Here is a 13,758-nt window from a genome sequence, read left to right on the forward strand (position 1 = left end):
CAATTGAACACCACAGATACCACAAATTCTTCTACTCAAGAGAGACATCGAGAGGTTTTGTTTCAGAATTTTATCATCAATTACTAACGTCCTCGTATGAAACCCTCCAACTTGACTCTGTCTGGAGGAGGGATATACCAGACCTGGAAAATGACTTTGATTGGCAAGGAGCCTGGGCAAATGTCCGACTTACATCAAGGAACCCGGATCATCAACAAATCAATCTTAACTATATTCACAGGACATACTTGACTCCTATAAGACTGTGCCGAATGGGGCTCAAACAAGATTCCAAATGCACCCAATGTACAAATGGGGACGAAGGGACATTTATGCACATGTATTGGGACTGCTCACCAGTTAAGGCATTCTGGAAAGATGTGACCCAACAAATATCAAAACTCGTATCTTGGAATATACCTGTACACCCCTCGGTATTGCTGTTGAATGATGTTTTTGAGTTTGCAGTGAATCCACAGCTAAAGAGATTGGTTTTATCGGGTATCACAGTAGCCAAAAAGCTGATCGCATCACGCTGGTTTCAACCGGAAAAAATGTGCCGTAAAGTTTGGTTTCTGACATATCTCGATGTAATTTACCATGAAATATCTACAGCAAGAATTCTGGGTCTCAATGAATCCAAAATGTCAATGTGGTTAGAAGTGGTGGAGAGAATAAAAGCTAGCTTATAATGGTAGTGTCTGGTTAGGTGCGAGGGATAGTGGAGGTACTTCTCAAGGTGGGGTCCGGGAGGGGGGGGTTCGAGCTGAGCATATGTATGTAGGTTTTTTTTTTAGATAACAGGTATTATGGGTATATCTTATATAAAACAACTAACCAAAAGGTGATCCCATTGGATGTGCCCTGACAATTAATGCTTGTATATCTTATCGTGTGTTGTCATGTTTGTTTATATGTTTGTTTAAAAAAGAATAAAAAAATAAAATACAAAAAAAAAGATAGGCCAATTTGCCCGTAGCAATGCTTCTTGTAGACGGCTCACCACAGCAGAATCAGCTCAGCTGGAAGGACGGTCTTGTCCTCTCTCACACTGCCTCTCCCGAGTCATTCACACACACTCTCACGCTAACTTAACGTCCACACAGACCCATCAACTTTTACTTGATGTCCTCATGACACCTCCAGCAGAGGAGGGGAGAAAGACAGAGGGAGGATATGAGAGAGAGAGAGAGAGAGAGAAAGAGAGAGAGAGAGAGAGAAAGAGAGAGAGAGAGAGAGAGAGAGAGAGAGAGAGAGAGAGAGAGAGAGAGAGAGAGAGAGAGAGAGAGAGAGAGAGAGAGAGAGAGAGAGAGAGAGAGAGAGAGAAAAAAAACGTGTGACAGTTGCTCTAGATTTCAAATATAAAAACTCTTCAACTTCAAATCCATTGATTTACCACTTCCCTCAGAAACACTGTCATGAACCAGAGGGTAACTCAGTGTGAGAGGGAGCGGGAGAGACAGAGGGAGCGAGAGAAGAGAGAAAGAGATGTCAAAGTAGCTTTTCCACTGAGTGGGAGAGAGAGAGAGAGAGAGAGAGAGAGAGAGAGAGAGAGAGAGAGAGAGAGAGAGAGAGAGAGAGTGTGTGCGAGAGAGAGAGAGAGAGAGAGACTGAGAGAGCGAGACGAGAGCGAGACGAGAGAGGGAGTGAGTGAGTGAGCAAGAGAGTGAGAGTAAGAGTGAGAGAGAGAGAGCTGAAGGAGGGTTCAATGTCGGCCAAAAAGCCTGCCCGGCGGGGTGTAAAGGGAAACTAATTGCTATCATGCAGCGAATGGGGAGGAGAGGAGAGCAGGAGTATTTAGCCTTGCAGATGGAGCTGCCTTTATGAAAAGGTAAAGGCTGGGGAAGACTAACGCTGGACTGACCTGGCTGGGACCTGCCAAAGGACTGAAGAGAACTTAAGCATACTACTAGTCTGTTTCACAGCAAAGCCTTCGGACGAGGAGCCATTTAAAAGGGACGGTCACATTTTAAGAAGCTATCTTGGTCCACCCACACAGCACTAAGAGTACCAGTGTTTTGGTTTATAAGATACTGCAGCCCGATTAGTCTAGTGGTGAGAGCACTCACCCAGCCGCGACCACAATCATTGTTGGTTCAACTCCCGGTCGCGGTGTTTGTTTTGGACTTTTTGCTAACATGAAACGTAAATATATTACTTATGGATATAACATAAAATACATTATGTACTTTGGTCGATTAGTACTTTATTTATGTTTTCTAATGAGACCGTGTTGGATACTGAAAGCATTTTTTCTTTTCTTTTCTTATCTTTCCCCCCCCTCCTTTTATCCGATTTTTCTCCGATCCCACTGTTAGTCGTTATGTCAATTCCCAAACCCCTTCCTGGTTGTTGCGCACCCCCCCCTACCGTTGGTCCAAGAGGCCGGAGACGGTCACATGCTTTCCTCCGACGCATGTGCAGCCAGCCTGGCCGCGCAGATTCTCACTGGGAGAGTGTAACGTGTGGAAGGTCGCACTACCTCTCTCCAGATCCTACCCTCGCTGTGCAGGCGCCCCGACCGAACTGTAGGGGTCGCTGTCCACAACGCCCAGGACCCACCCACGGCTTCCCTCCCCCTAACTCAGCCAAACGAGTTAGTGTAGCGATCAGCCCAAGCGGCCAAGGCAATGCTGACTCTCCGGGAGTCGAGACCGCAGCCTCTTGCATTGGTGACGAGCACAATCTCCGCTACGCCACCTGACCGCCCTCTGAAAGCATTTGTTAGCAGCATCCTGAACATGCTACAGGAGGTACTCCAAACATCTATCAATCTTTGATATATATACCAGATTTGTGTATTCATGTATAAATATGTACAACTAACTCATGACCTACCTAAATAACTAACTCATGACCTACCGAGCCATTTACAAAACCTCTTTAAGCTTTCCTCAGACCTCTTATTCCACACAACACTTGACTTTCATCTTCCATATTGTCGGACTTCCCTTTATCAGAAGAGGACCATCTCTCTGGAACAATCTACTTCCATCACTACAGTCAACATCTACATTATCACTATTTAAAAAAACATCTTAAACACTTTGTGAATTCTTTGTAATGCATCTCTCGTCTTGCAATCGATGTCCATGCAAATTGTGGTGGGTGTTTTCCTTGGTTTGGATTTGAAACCTTGGCGGTTGCATAATATCCTTATTTATCCTGTATGAATATTGATATTAAGGGGAGGTATCTTCTTCATATACCATTTTTGGTGTCTAACCTCTCCTGCACAATGTTTTAACTCATTCTTATTTATACGTGCAAATAAATATACGTGCAAACTCCCCACACACATCTTCTGCTTAAAAAATTACAATACCTCAAAAGCCGAAACACTAGACATGATAACTGAATCTGAAAGGGGATCAATAAAGTATCTATCCATCTATCTATGCTTAATGGATGGACTTAAAAGAGTCCAACCAACTGCAGGCGATCCAACGTGGGCCCCGTGAGTTCTGTGAGGCCCCTGGGAGAGACGGAGTAGCTACGTGCACTGCATGATGATGGTCGCTCTTATAAAGAAGCAAAGGGAAGTGAGTGAGAGTGTCCTGTGTGCATGAGTGACTCACTCCGAACACACCCACATACTGTACTACATATTGTACATACTGTCATTACCCATACAGACATATGCTCACCCACACGCACATCTGGCCACATGCTGAGGCTCTCACCATATGCTCCCACTCTGTGTTGACTAGCAGGTGCAGCCACATTTAAACGTTGTGGCAGACCGGCTGGTCGTGGAAATAGAAGGCTGCGCTATGCATCGGCCACGGTACTGGGGCATATGCCCATATTAGGAGGTCCGAGGAGACTCCCGGCAGAGCAGAGCGCGTCAACCCCAATGCAGCGCACCTGTGTCAGACACGCACGGGAGTAGAGCCATATGAAATCCGTTTTATTTTTTTCCAAATTCCATTTTATTTTTTTCCAAATTCCGTTTTTTCCGTTTTAATATTTCAGAATTCTGTATTTTGCTTTGTACGCTCATTTTACCATCAGAAATAGTGTCTAATAAGTGGGAATGAATAAATGTCCACAATTTAATAAGATATAACAGTCCATTTAATAGGGCTGTCTTAAATACTTCGAAGCTTCATTCATTTATTTCATTCGAATATGAAAATAAAATTAGATTAAAAAAAATAAAAATAAAAAGGTATATATATTTTTGCAAAATCAACTCTGCCTCTCTTTGTTAACTACAACAAGCAATGCTGTTTGTTATTTAAGACGAGGTCGGACTCGGCACTGACAGATTTGTGTTCATTGTGCTGCTTTTATAAAGCCTCAAATGACTGCTTAGAATATTTCATGAAAGCAAAGTGTTTTGTTTGTCTAAGATTTAAAAAGGTTTAAACTTTACAGCAATGACAACGTTGAACAAAGTGCTGTACAAGTCCCACAACATTAAAAAAAAAAAAAAAGTAAAAAAAAAAAAAAAAAAAAAAAAAAAAAAAATGATAGTTGATTCCATTTTTATTGCTCAATTCCGCGATTCCGTCCGCGATTCCGTGATCGCGGATTCCATATGGCTCTACACGGGAGAGAGGTGAGCGCAATCAAAGCCCAATCAAGAGGCATAGAAAATGGAGACGGGGACAGAGAATCTTTGGAGTAGCTGAGGCGAAACCTGTACGGAAAGAGAGGAGGTGAGTAAGAGAAGAGAGAGAGCAAGAAGAGGAGGAAGATTATTCTCTGTGTGACCAATGCTGTCTGTGTCCCGTACCCCGCTAACGGACCAAGGCGATTCTCTTGTATTACGGACTGGCTGACGATCTCACCTTTTCCCCTAAACAGCAATAAAACTGCCGTTAAACTTGCTTCTACCTTGTGCCGTGTGTATTTTGTTAATTCCAATCTGGTGACAGCTCAAAACACCCCAGAGTCTGTGTGCAGGGTTCTACAAGGGCTACCGTCCTTACATATGCTCAGAGAAACTGAAGAAGGAGCATTATGTGAAGCTTGAGCTTCTAAGTAGGGACAGGGTTTTGAAGTTATTTGAAAAGTCTTCTCAGAAACACATCAGTCCAGAGTGTGATGACCCATCCACCCGCTGTCTGTGTCAAGGGAGGGAGTGGGAGAGGGAGCGGGAGCAGGAGAGGGAGAGTAGTCAGGTGTTGGAACAAGGTCAGAACGGGCCACACAGTAGCCACAGTACAGGGCAGCGGGCAACACCAGCAGGATACTGATCAACACTGGGGTTCGGGGGTGTGTGTGTGTGTGTGTGTGTGTGTGTGTGAGAGAGAGTGAGAGAGAGAGTGTGAGTGAGTGAGTGAGTGAGTGAGTGAGTGAGTGAGTGAGTGAGTGAGTGAGTGAGTGAGTGAGTGAGTGAGTGAGTGAGTGAGTGAGTGAGTGAGTGAGTGAGTGAGTGAGTGAGTGAGTGAGAGAGAGAGTGAGAGAGAGAGAGAGAGAGAGAGAAAAGGAGAAAAAGCTAGAGCGAGAGGGAGGGATAGAGAAAGAATGAAAGAAAGAGAGTGAGAGGTACAGAGAGAGAGGGAATAAAAGATAAAGAGAGTATGAGATAAAGTTAGTGTGAAGGAGAAAGAAAGAAAGAAAGAAAGAAAGAAAGAAAGAAAGAAAGAAAGAAAGAAAGAAAGAAAAGAAAGAAAGAAAGAAAGAAAGAAAGAAAGAAAGAAAGAAAGAAAGAAAGAAAGAAAGAAAGAAAGAAAGAAAGAAAGAAAGAAAGAAAGAAAGAAAGAAAGAAAACCCCATTTAGAATATGGGGATCAGCATACTGGGCCGATCCAGGCCAGTCTAAGACTCCTCAGAGAGTAGTTTCCTTTCTTCTCTGGCAGCATTAGCCAAAGTCAACCAGCAGCAGCAGTAATATAAGTCAAGTGGGCTGCACGATTTTGGGAAATAATCTAAGTGCGATTTTTCTGACAGATATTGCGATTGCGATTAAATTTGCGATTATAATTTAAAAAAAATGTAAGCAGCCCCACAGAGGTTTATTGTAAATGTGGCTTGAATCTGATCTGGCCTACACATGGGTCTTTTTGGGACACCGAGCCTGAACATTTATCTTTTTACCTGGGAATCGATACCCAACGGTACCTTTTTTTCTGTACTTTACTTTTTTTTTTTATATATATAATTGCATCATCCCAAATCGCGATTTCGATTTAAAATAGATGAATCGTTCAGCCCTACAGTATAAGATAAGATAAGATAAGATAAGATATTCCTTTATTGATCCCCTTGGGGAAATTCAGGCATCATAGCAGCATGGGGGGAGGGGGTAAGTCAACCAACAGCAGTAATACAAGTCAACCAGCAGCAGTAATACAAGTCAACCAGCAGCAGTAATACAAGTCAACCAGCAGCAGTAATACAAGTCAACCAGCAGCAGTAATATGTCAACCAACAGCAGTAATATAAGTCAACCAACATAAGTAATGTCAACCAGCAGAAGTAATACAAGTCAACCAGCAGTAATAATACAAGTCAACCAGCAGAAGTAATACAAGTCAACCAGGAGCAGTAATATGTCAACCAGCAGTAATAATACAAGTCAACCAGCAGAAGTAATACAAGTCAACCAGGAGCAGTAATATGTCAACCAGCAGTAATAATAATGACAGCCTCCTCTACCCCTGTCCACAGTCTATAAATCAACCATCATCTCTCCTTTCTTTTCTTATCACTCGATTCCTTTAATCTCTCCTCCACTGAGACAAACAGAGGGGCTGGTGGAGACACACACTAACAATGGAGGGAGAGAACGAGGAGAAAGAGTTATTTCCCCAGGGGCTTTGAAGAGAGGAGAGGGGGGGGAAACGATTCTATAACAACCAACATCATAAAATGGGAATCGAATAGTTTCATAGAGTCTGCGAGATAAATGAGTTTGTGCCGGTAACATTGTGGTGGTGCAGTGTGTGTGTGTGTGTGTGCGTGCGGTTACATAATTCCATCCTGGATGTCAGGGTTTCCACAGATCAACCGCCAGTTGAAAGACACTTCACACTCCACACACTCCACACACACTCCACACACACACACACCACACACTCCAGGCACACAGCCTACAGGTCTACAGAGGCTTGTGACGGGACGTCTAGGAGCTGCTACTGTACATGTCCTCATGTCAGGGTTAGGGTTTTCACTAGGGATGGGTACCGAATTCGGTACTTTTGAGGTACCGAACCGAAACACGTCGGTACTACAGAGTATCGAATCAAGTGAGAAACAGAAAAAAATTAATAAAAATAAAATAAAAAAAAATCTTTTTATTTTATTTTTTTTTTTTTATTTTTTTTTCATGTCAACGTTCACACGCACAATATATGCTTACCTAGGATTTGACTTGATTCAACAACAAAGCAGTCAAAGCAATGACAAGCCGAAAACTGTCGAAATTGTAGTTATTTGAAGTTTGGATATTTTTTTTTACGACTGAGGTAGGTAAATTAAATTTCTTGAGACTAAAGTACCGAAAAAAGGTACCGTTGGGTACCGGTATCGATTCACAGGTACCGGTACCGGTATCGGTTCAAATGTGAAAGGTACCCATCCATGCACTAACAACCAACCACTAACTCCACACGAAGCCCAATTAGTTGACAGAACAGAACAGAACAGAACAGAATATAACAGAACAATCTAACAGAGACATACGGCTGGTCAAATTGACAGCCTCTCCAGCCCAAAGCCAACATGTTTAAGCCCCCACTACCAAAGTAGGCCTATAAAAAGGTGAGTGCCTAGTGCCTGACCCATAAACGCATCAGCTCCTACTGTATATAATCCAGGCAGTGTGAGGCTTTAGCGTTAATGGTATCTATGACAGCTCCAATATAATCCAGTAGTGTGAGGCTTTAGCGTTAATGGTTTTTTAACATGGTTTGTATTCTTTGGACCAGTGTGCGGCACCAATTAGAGAATGTGTGTTGCTCGTGGCGAGAGGAGAGCTTAGCGTCTTAGTTTACTACAAACATCCACTGTAGAGCATTCTCATTTACAGTGCATTAGTTAGGGGGGGGGGGGGGGGGGGGGGGAAGAGAGCCGCTTACGCTTTAGGCCATTTCCAAGGTTTGGCTTTGTTTTCTTGGTGTGTGCGGATTGGGAAACCAGTGGAATGAAGGGGAAAAGAAGATCGAAATCCTCACAGTTCATCACGAAACCTAGACTTACTTTATCTATTCTATTTATTTTCAGGTTTTCAGTACTTTCGGTTTTTAGCTCATTTTGTTTTTATTTTCTTACTATGTCTCCCTGAACATCCCTCAACCAGCAGCCCTACATACAGTAAGATCTCCCTCTTTCTTACTATGTCTACCTGACCATCTCTCTACCAGCAGCCCTACATACAGTAAGATCTCCCTCTTTCTTACTATGTCTACCTGACCATCTCTCAACCAGCAGCCCTACATACAGTAAGATCTCCCTCTTTCTTACTATGTCTACCTGACCATCTCTCAACCAGCAGCCCTACATACAGTAAGATCTCCCTCTTTCTTACTATGTCTACCTGACCATCTCTCAACCAGCAGCCCTACATACAGTAAGATCTCCCTCTTTCTTACTATGTCTCCCTGACCATCTCTCTACCAGCAGCCCTACATACAGTAAGATCTCCCTCTTTCTTACTATGTCTCCCTGACCATCTCTCTACCAGCAGCCCTACATACAGTAAGATCTCCCTCTTTCTTACTATGTCTCCCTGACCATCTCTCTACCAGCAGCCCTACATACAGTAAGATCTCCCTCTTTCTTACTATGTCTACCTGACCATCTCTCTACCAGCAGCCCTACATACAGTAAGATCTCCCTCTTTCTTACTATGTCTCCCTGACCATCTCTCTACCAGCAGCCCTACATACAGTAAGATCTCCCTCTTTCTTACTATGTCTACCTGACCATCTCTCTACCAGCAGCCCTACATACAGTAAGATCTCCCTCTTTCTTACTATGTCTCCCTGACCATCTCTCAACCAGCAGCCCTACATACAGTAAGATCTCCCTCTTTCTTACTATGTCTACCTGACCATCTCTCTACCAGCAGCCCTACAGTAAGATATCCCTCTAACAGAGTCACAGAACGTGATGAAAACACTCCCAGCATATGAAGGCAGTGAAATACAGATACTATTCAAATACTCTGTCATAAAGAGGCATCTTTTAAGTAACACAGTTTGATGCTGTGCTCCTCTGGGTAACCCATGACAACGGTAATGAATGATACACAGAGAGAGACAGAGAGGGAGCGAGATAGAGAGACGGACGGAGGCAGAGAGAGAGAGAGAGAATACAATAGACAGAGAGGAGAGGGTTTCTTGTGCAGCAAATGTCTACACTGACATTCCTTAGTTCTCTTCTATTGTGCTGCCAGCGCTGCTGTCTGAGAGGGTGACAGGCTGCTTTCCAAGCTGTGCATTATTCACACAGAGGGGGAGACCGCCCGGTATATATATAGGAGTCTATTAGGTCTTTCAGTCTGCAGCAAAGAAAACTATAGGACGAGTGAGCGTTTCAACGTAGCCCGCGGCCTGCGACATCTTGGAGCCGTTATCGAGCGTTTCCGCGGCTCTACTTACAGTTAGTGGGATTTGGTTTATTTTCAAACGGTTACATTTATTGCGAGTGGGATTTCTACAACTAGAGTCTGTGTGGTCGGCATAGAAGTGCCGTGCCTGTGAGCCCTTTGAAACTGTTCCCGTCTGTTAAAACTTTAGTGGCTTTTAACAAATACGTTTGACATTTAGCACAAAAAGGCACAGTCTATTAAATAGCAACCTCCAAAACTGTATAAATGTTGATTAAGAAAATTAACAGCCTTAGGAACAGGCCCAAATTCCCCTTAAGACTATGTACATAGGGTTGAGGGGGCGGCTCTTGAGTCAACTAGAGTCTAGTTGACTCAAGAGCCGCCCTCAACCCTATTCAACAGGCTTGTTTTCAGTGCCTTGTTATTGCTTGTAAATGAGGCTATAACTAATGTGATTATGCCAGCTGTAGCCTTTGAGATATACTTTGAGTCGGTCTGTCCGTCTACGGTGTTGAGTTATGACGTGTTAAGTGTCTGGGGGCAAGGCCAGTGATACAGATCAACCCAACAGAAACAGAATCCAATTCACGCCGGTGATGACAGGCCTAAATACGTTAGAGAGAGAAGGAAGATGAGAAGCAGGGAGATTATTATGCTTTGCTCACGGAGTCCATTACTCTCACTGCACAAAAAATATCTGTACAGTACAGGGATCGAACCCGCGACCTTGGCGTTATTAGCACCACGCTCTAACCGAGCTAACCGGCCCTGTTGAAAGATGACTGTGTCACTGTGGCTATTTTTATGGCATGAATACGAGACAGAAAGAGAGAGAGAGATAAGCCATCGATTTACCACTTCCCTCATGAACCAGAGGGTAACTCGGTGTTATCTGGCTCACAGACAACCTGCTAGCAACACGTTAGCCTTGCGATCTTTCACCTGTCACCACCCTGCTGCTGTAGCTACAGTGTACAGATTAAACCTCAGTCAGACCAAGTCTTGGAAGTAAAATTCAACATTCTCCCTGTATGTTAGGGATTAGTGGCCGATGCAGATATTTAGAGAACAAGATGGCACCGGTGTATTTTGTTCTTCTTCATAGAAATAAACCCCATTTACTTATCAGCATATCAGTGCCCACATTCAAAAAAAGAAAATGCTAATTTGTAAAATACTAAACGTGTTATCAAGCGTGTAAGTCAGACACCATTATAAACTGAACATGTCTGCACATACAGCAGCTATTTTTAGGTTTGACTTTCACTTAAGAGTAGTTTTAACTTTGCATGAAGGAGAGAAAGAAGCTCTAGAGATGACACGACACGTTACAGGATAGTGGATGATTTGGAAATATTTTGGATTAAACCCCACAGCAGCGAAAGCTTGACTAGAGGATCTCAGAGGACCAGTCCAGACCAGCAAAAGTATGTGCAGTATGTGATCAATGGACTACATTGATCTGTCCGTCAATGAACAGATAGAAAAGTTACTTTGATTGATTGAAAATGTTATTATTAACAGATTGCAGAATGGGTACAATACAGTACAGGGTACAGCTCAATACACACAATTGTTAAGGGGATGCAGACCAGAGAAAGACTTTTGTCTTGTTTACATCACGTAAGGTATGACGTTAGGTATTACTGTCAGTTGGTTTATTTTAAAATTAAAACCTCATGTTAACTCTGTTCAACAAATGAATACTACATTTCTTTTTTAATTAAAAACAGATGTAGACAGACTGACACAGTGGAGCAATCTAGCCACATAATGTTAAAGATCAAAGTAAGCGCTCTACAGATATTGAGTGTCATTTTGTAAAATGTGCAGTGTCACCGCCGGTAATACCAGTGTGGTCATGTCATGAGTTTATTAGTCATAGGAAATTCCACATCACCGCGGCAACCCTAACATTCACACAGCATCAATTCACACTTCAGAGCATCAAAAAATCACTCTAGAAATTAACCATATTGACTGGCGCCACAACAGCCAAATAAAAACAACGTAAAAAGATCTCAACAGCCAAGAAAAAAAGCTTAAAGATCCGCTCCACTTGTATTTTAAACCCCTAAAATGTTCTCAATTCAATTTGCATAAGGATGTTTTTTTTTTACTAAATTGTTCAATAAAACTACTGAAAATGGCTTATGCAGCTTTTTGGTGACCGCAAACAAAAAGCCCCAGATCAGAGGCAACTATGTGTCCAAGACACAACCAGAGTGACTCGTCAAGGCAGCGCAGAGACCCGACTGGTATCTACAGGTTACATAGTGGACCCTGTTGGGGACAGACAGGTATCTAGCAGGTTACATAGTGGACCCTGTTGGAGACAGACCGGTATCTAGCAGGTTACATAGTGGACCCTGATGGAGACAGACTGGTATCTAGCAGGTTACATAGTGGACCCTGTTGGGGACAGACTGGTATCTAGCAGGTTACATAGTGGACCCTGATGGGGACAGACAGGTATCTAGCAGGTTACATAGTGGACCCTGTTGGGGACAGACCGGTATCTAGCAGGTTACATAGTGGACCCTGTTGGGGACGCATCGCAATGAGCTGCAGCCAATGGAAGTGCAATACACGGGAGACTGTGGGTTATTGAAAAGCTGTAAATTTAAAAGCTGAAAAAATTATTAAACTGTTCCGCTTATTGCGATGTTCAATGACTTGTTATTGTGTTATTAGAGTGACTATTAGTTGTCATTCATTCATTCATGATTTTAGGGCCATTTTAAAAAAGGGGATGAGCGCTAGGCTTGCCGCTTAGCATAATCGGTGTTACTCGTCTTCGTTCAGGCATCCACCTAGTGGAAATTTGTAAAATAATAAGCGTAATACTCAGACAACATTATAAACTGTATAGACACAGCAGAGGTATTTATTAGGTCTGTGCGGCAAACTGAGTAGGTTTCACTTTCACAGTAGATTTAACTTCACATGAGGGAGAGAAAGAAGGCTCTCGAAATGTCAGCGAACAGCAGCGAAAGCTTGAGTGGAGAGGAGCTCAGAGGACCGGTCCACACCAGCAGCAGAATATTTGCATGATGCACACCTGAAGCAACATTTTTGATCCATCAATGAACGGATAGAAAATGTACAGAAGGTATTACAGTCTATTTTTAAATGAGAAGATAACAACAACAAATGGATACTAGTCATTAAAAATGTATTTAAAACAGATGTAGACGGACAGACACAGCGGATCAATGTAGCCACATAGCGTTAAAAAGGATCAAAGTAAGCACATGTCGGTAAAATGGGCGGTAATGGGCACATTACCAGAGTGCAGTTGACAAGTTGGCTTTGTTCTCTGCTCGCTTTTTCTCTCAGAGAAAAAGAGAAACCGCTAAAACATTGCCTTGTGCTTTTCTCCAGTGTCTTCCTCTGACCAAAACAAATACCTCCATGACCAAAACCCCTGTCACTTCTCGCATGTGTTGACAAGATATAGTTTGGAGACCAGACAGACTCATCTGGGATTCCTCCTGGTGATCTTGTAATGTAAAAAAAAACCTGTCGCTGATCAGTCATGTGCTCTGAAACCACAACTACTTGATCCCCCATTATTGATTGAGATCCCCAATTACAAGACAGAAAGTTGTGTTCAGTTGTGTGAACAGCACGGTGCTCTGACAAATTTCAAAGTTGTGTAGTAGCATCTCTACACCATTAAGAATGCAAGGATCTAGGAATATGGAAATTGACAACAAGTATCCATTGATATTTACCAGTAATTCAAAATGAGCAGCTTATATTTCAAGACATGATTGTCAATACCTATTGTGTGCTGAAGCGTAAGGTGTCAAGTTACTAGGGATGGGTACCTTTCACATTTGAACCGATACCGGTACCGGTACCGGTACCTGTGAATCGATACCGGTACCCAACGGTACCTTTTTTCGGTACTTAAAAAAAAAAAAAAAAAAAATTTATTAATTTATTTTTTTTACTTTTTTTTTTTCATGTCAACGTTCACACGCACAATATATGCTTACCTAGGATTTGACTTGATTCAACAACAAAGCAGTCGGAGCAATGACAAGCCGAAAACTGTCGAAATTGAATTTACCTACCTCAGTCGTAAAAAAAAATCCAAACTTCAAATAACTACAATTTCGACAGTTTTCGGCTTGTCATTGCTCCGACTGCTTTGTTGTTGAATCAAGTCAAATCCTAGGTAAGCATATATTGTGCGTGTGAACGTTGACATGAAAAGAAAAAAGTAAAAAAATTAAAAAAAAGAA

General features: G+C 42.6%; 1 protein-coding gene across 3 annotated transcripts in view; it reads right to left on the bottom strand.

The window, feature by feature from the left end:
• The window catches only part of LOC311224961 (palmitoyltransferase ZDHHC14-like), a 149,817-nt gene that overhangs the window by 64,705 nt on the left and 71,354 nt on the right, over positions 1-13,758 (bottom strand). The gene's annotated exons all lie outside the window — the stretch shown is intronic.

The sequence above is a fragment of the Notolepis coatsorum genome (assembly GCF_963971535.1).
Source record: "Notolepis coatsorum genome assembly, chromosome: 3".
Classification (NCBI taxonomy): Eukaryota; Metazoa; Chordata; class Actinopteri; order Aulopiformes; family Paralepididae; genus Notolepis; species Notolepis coatsorum.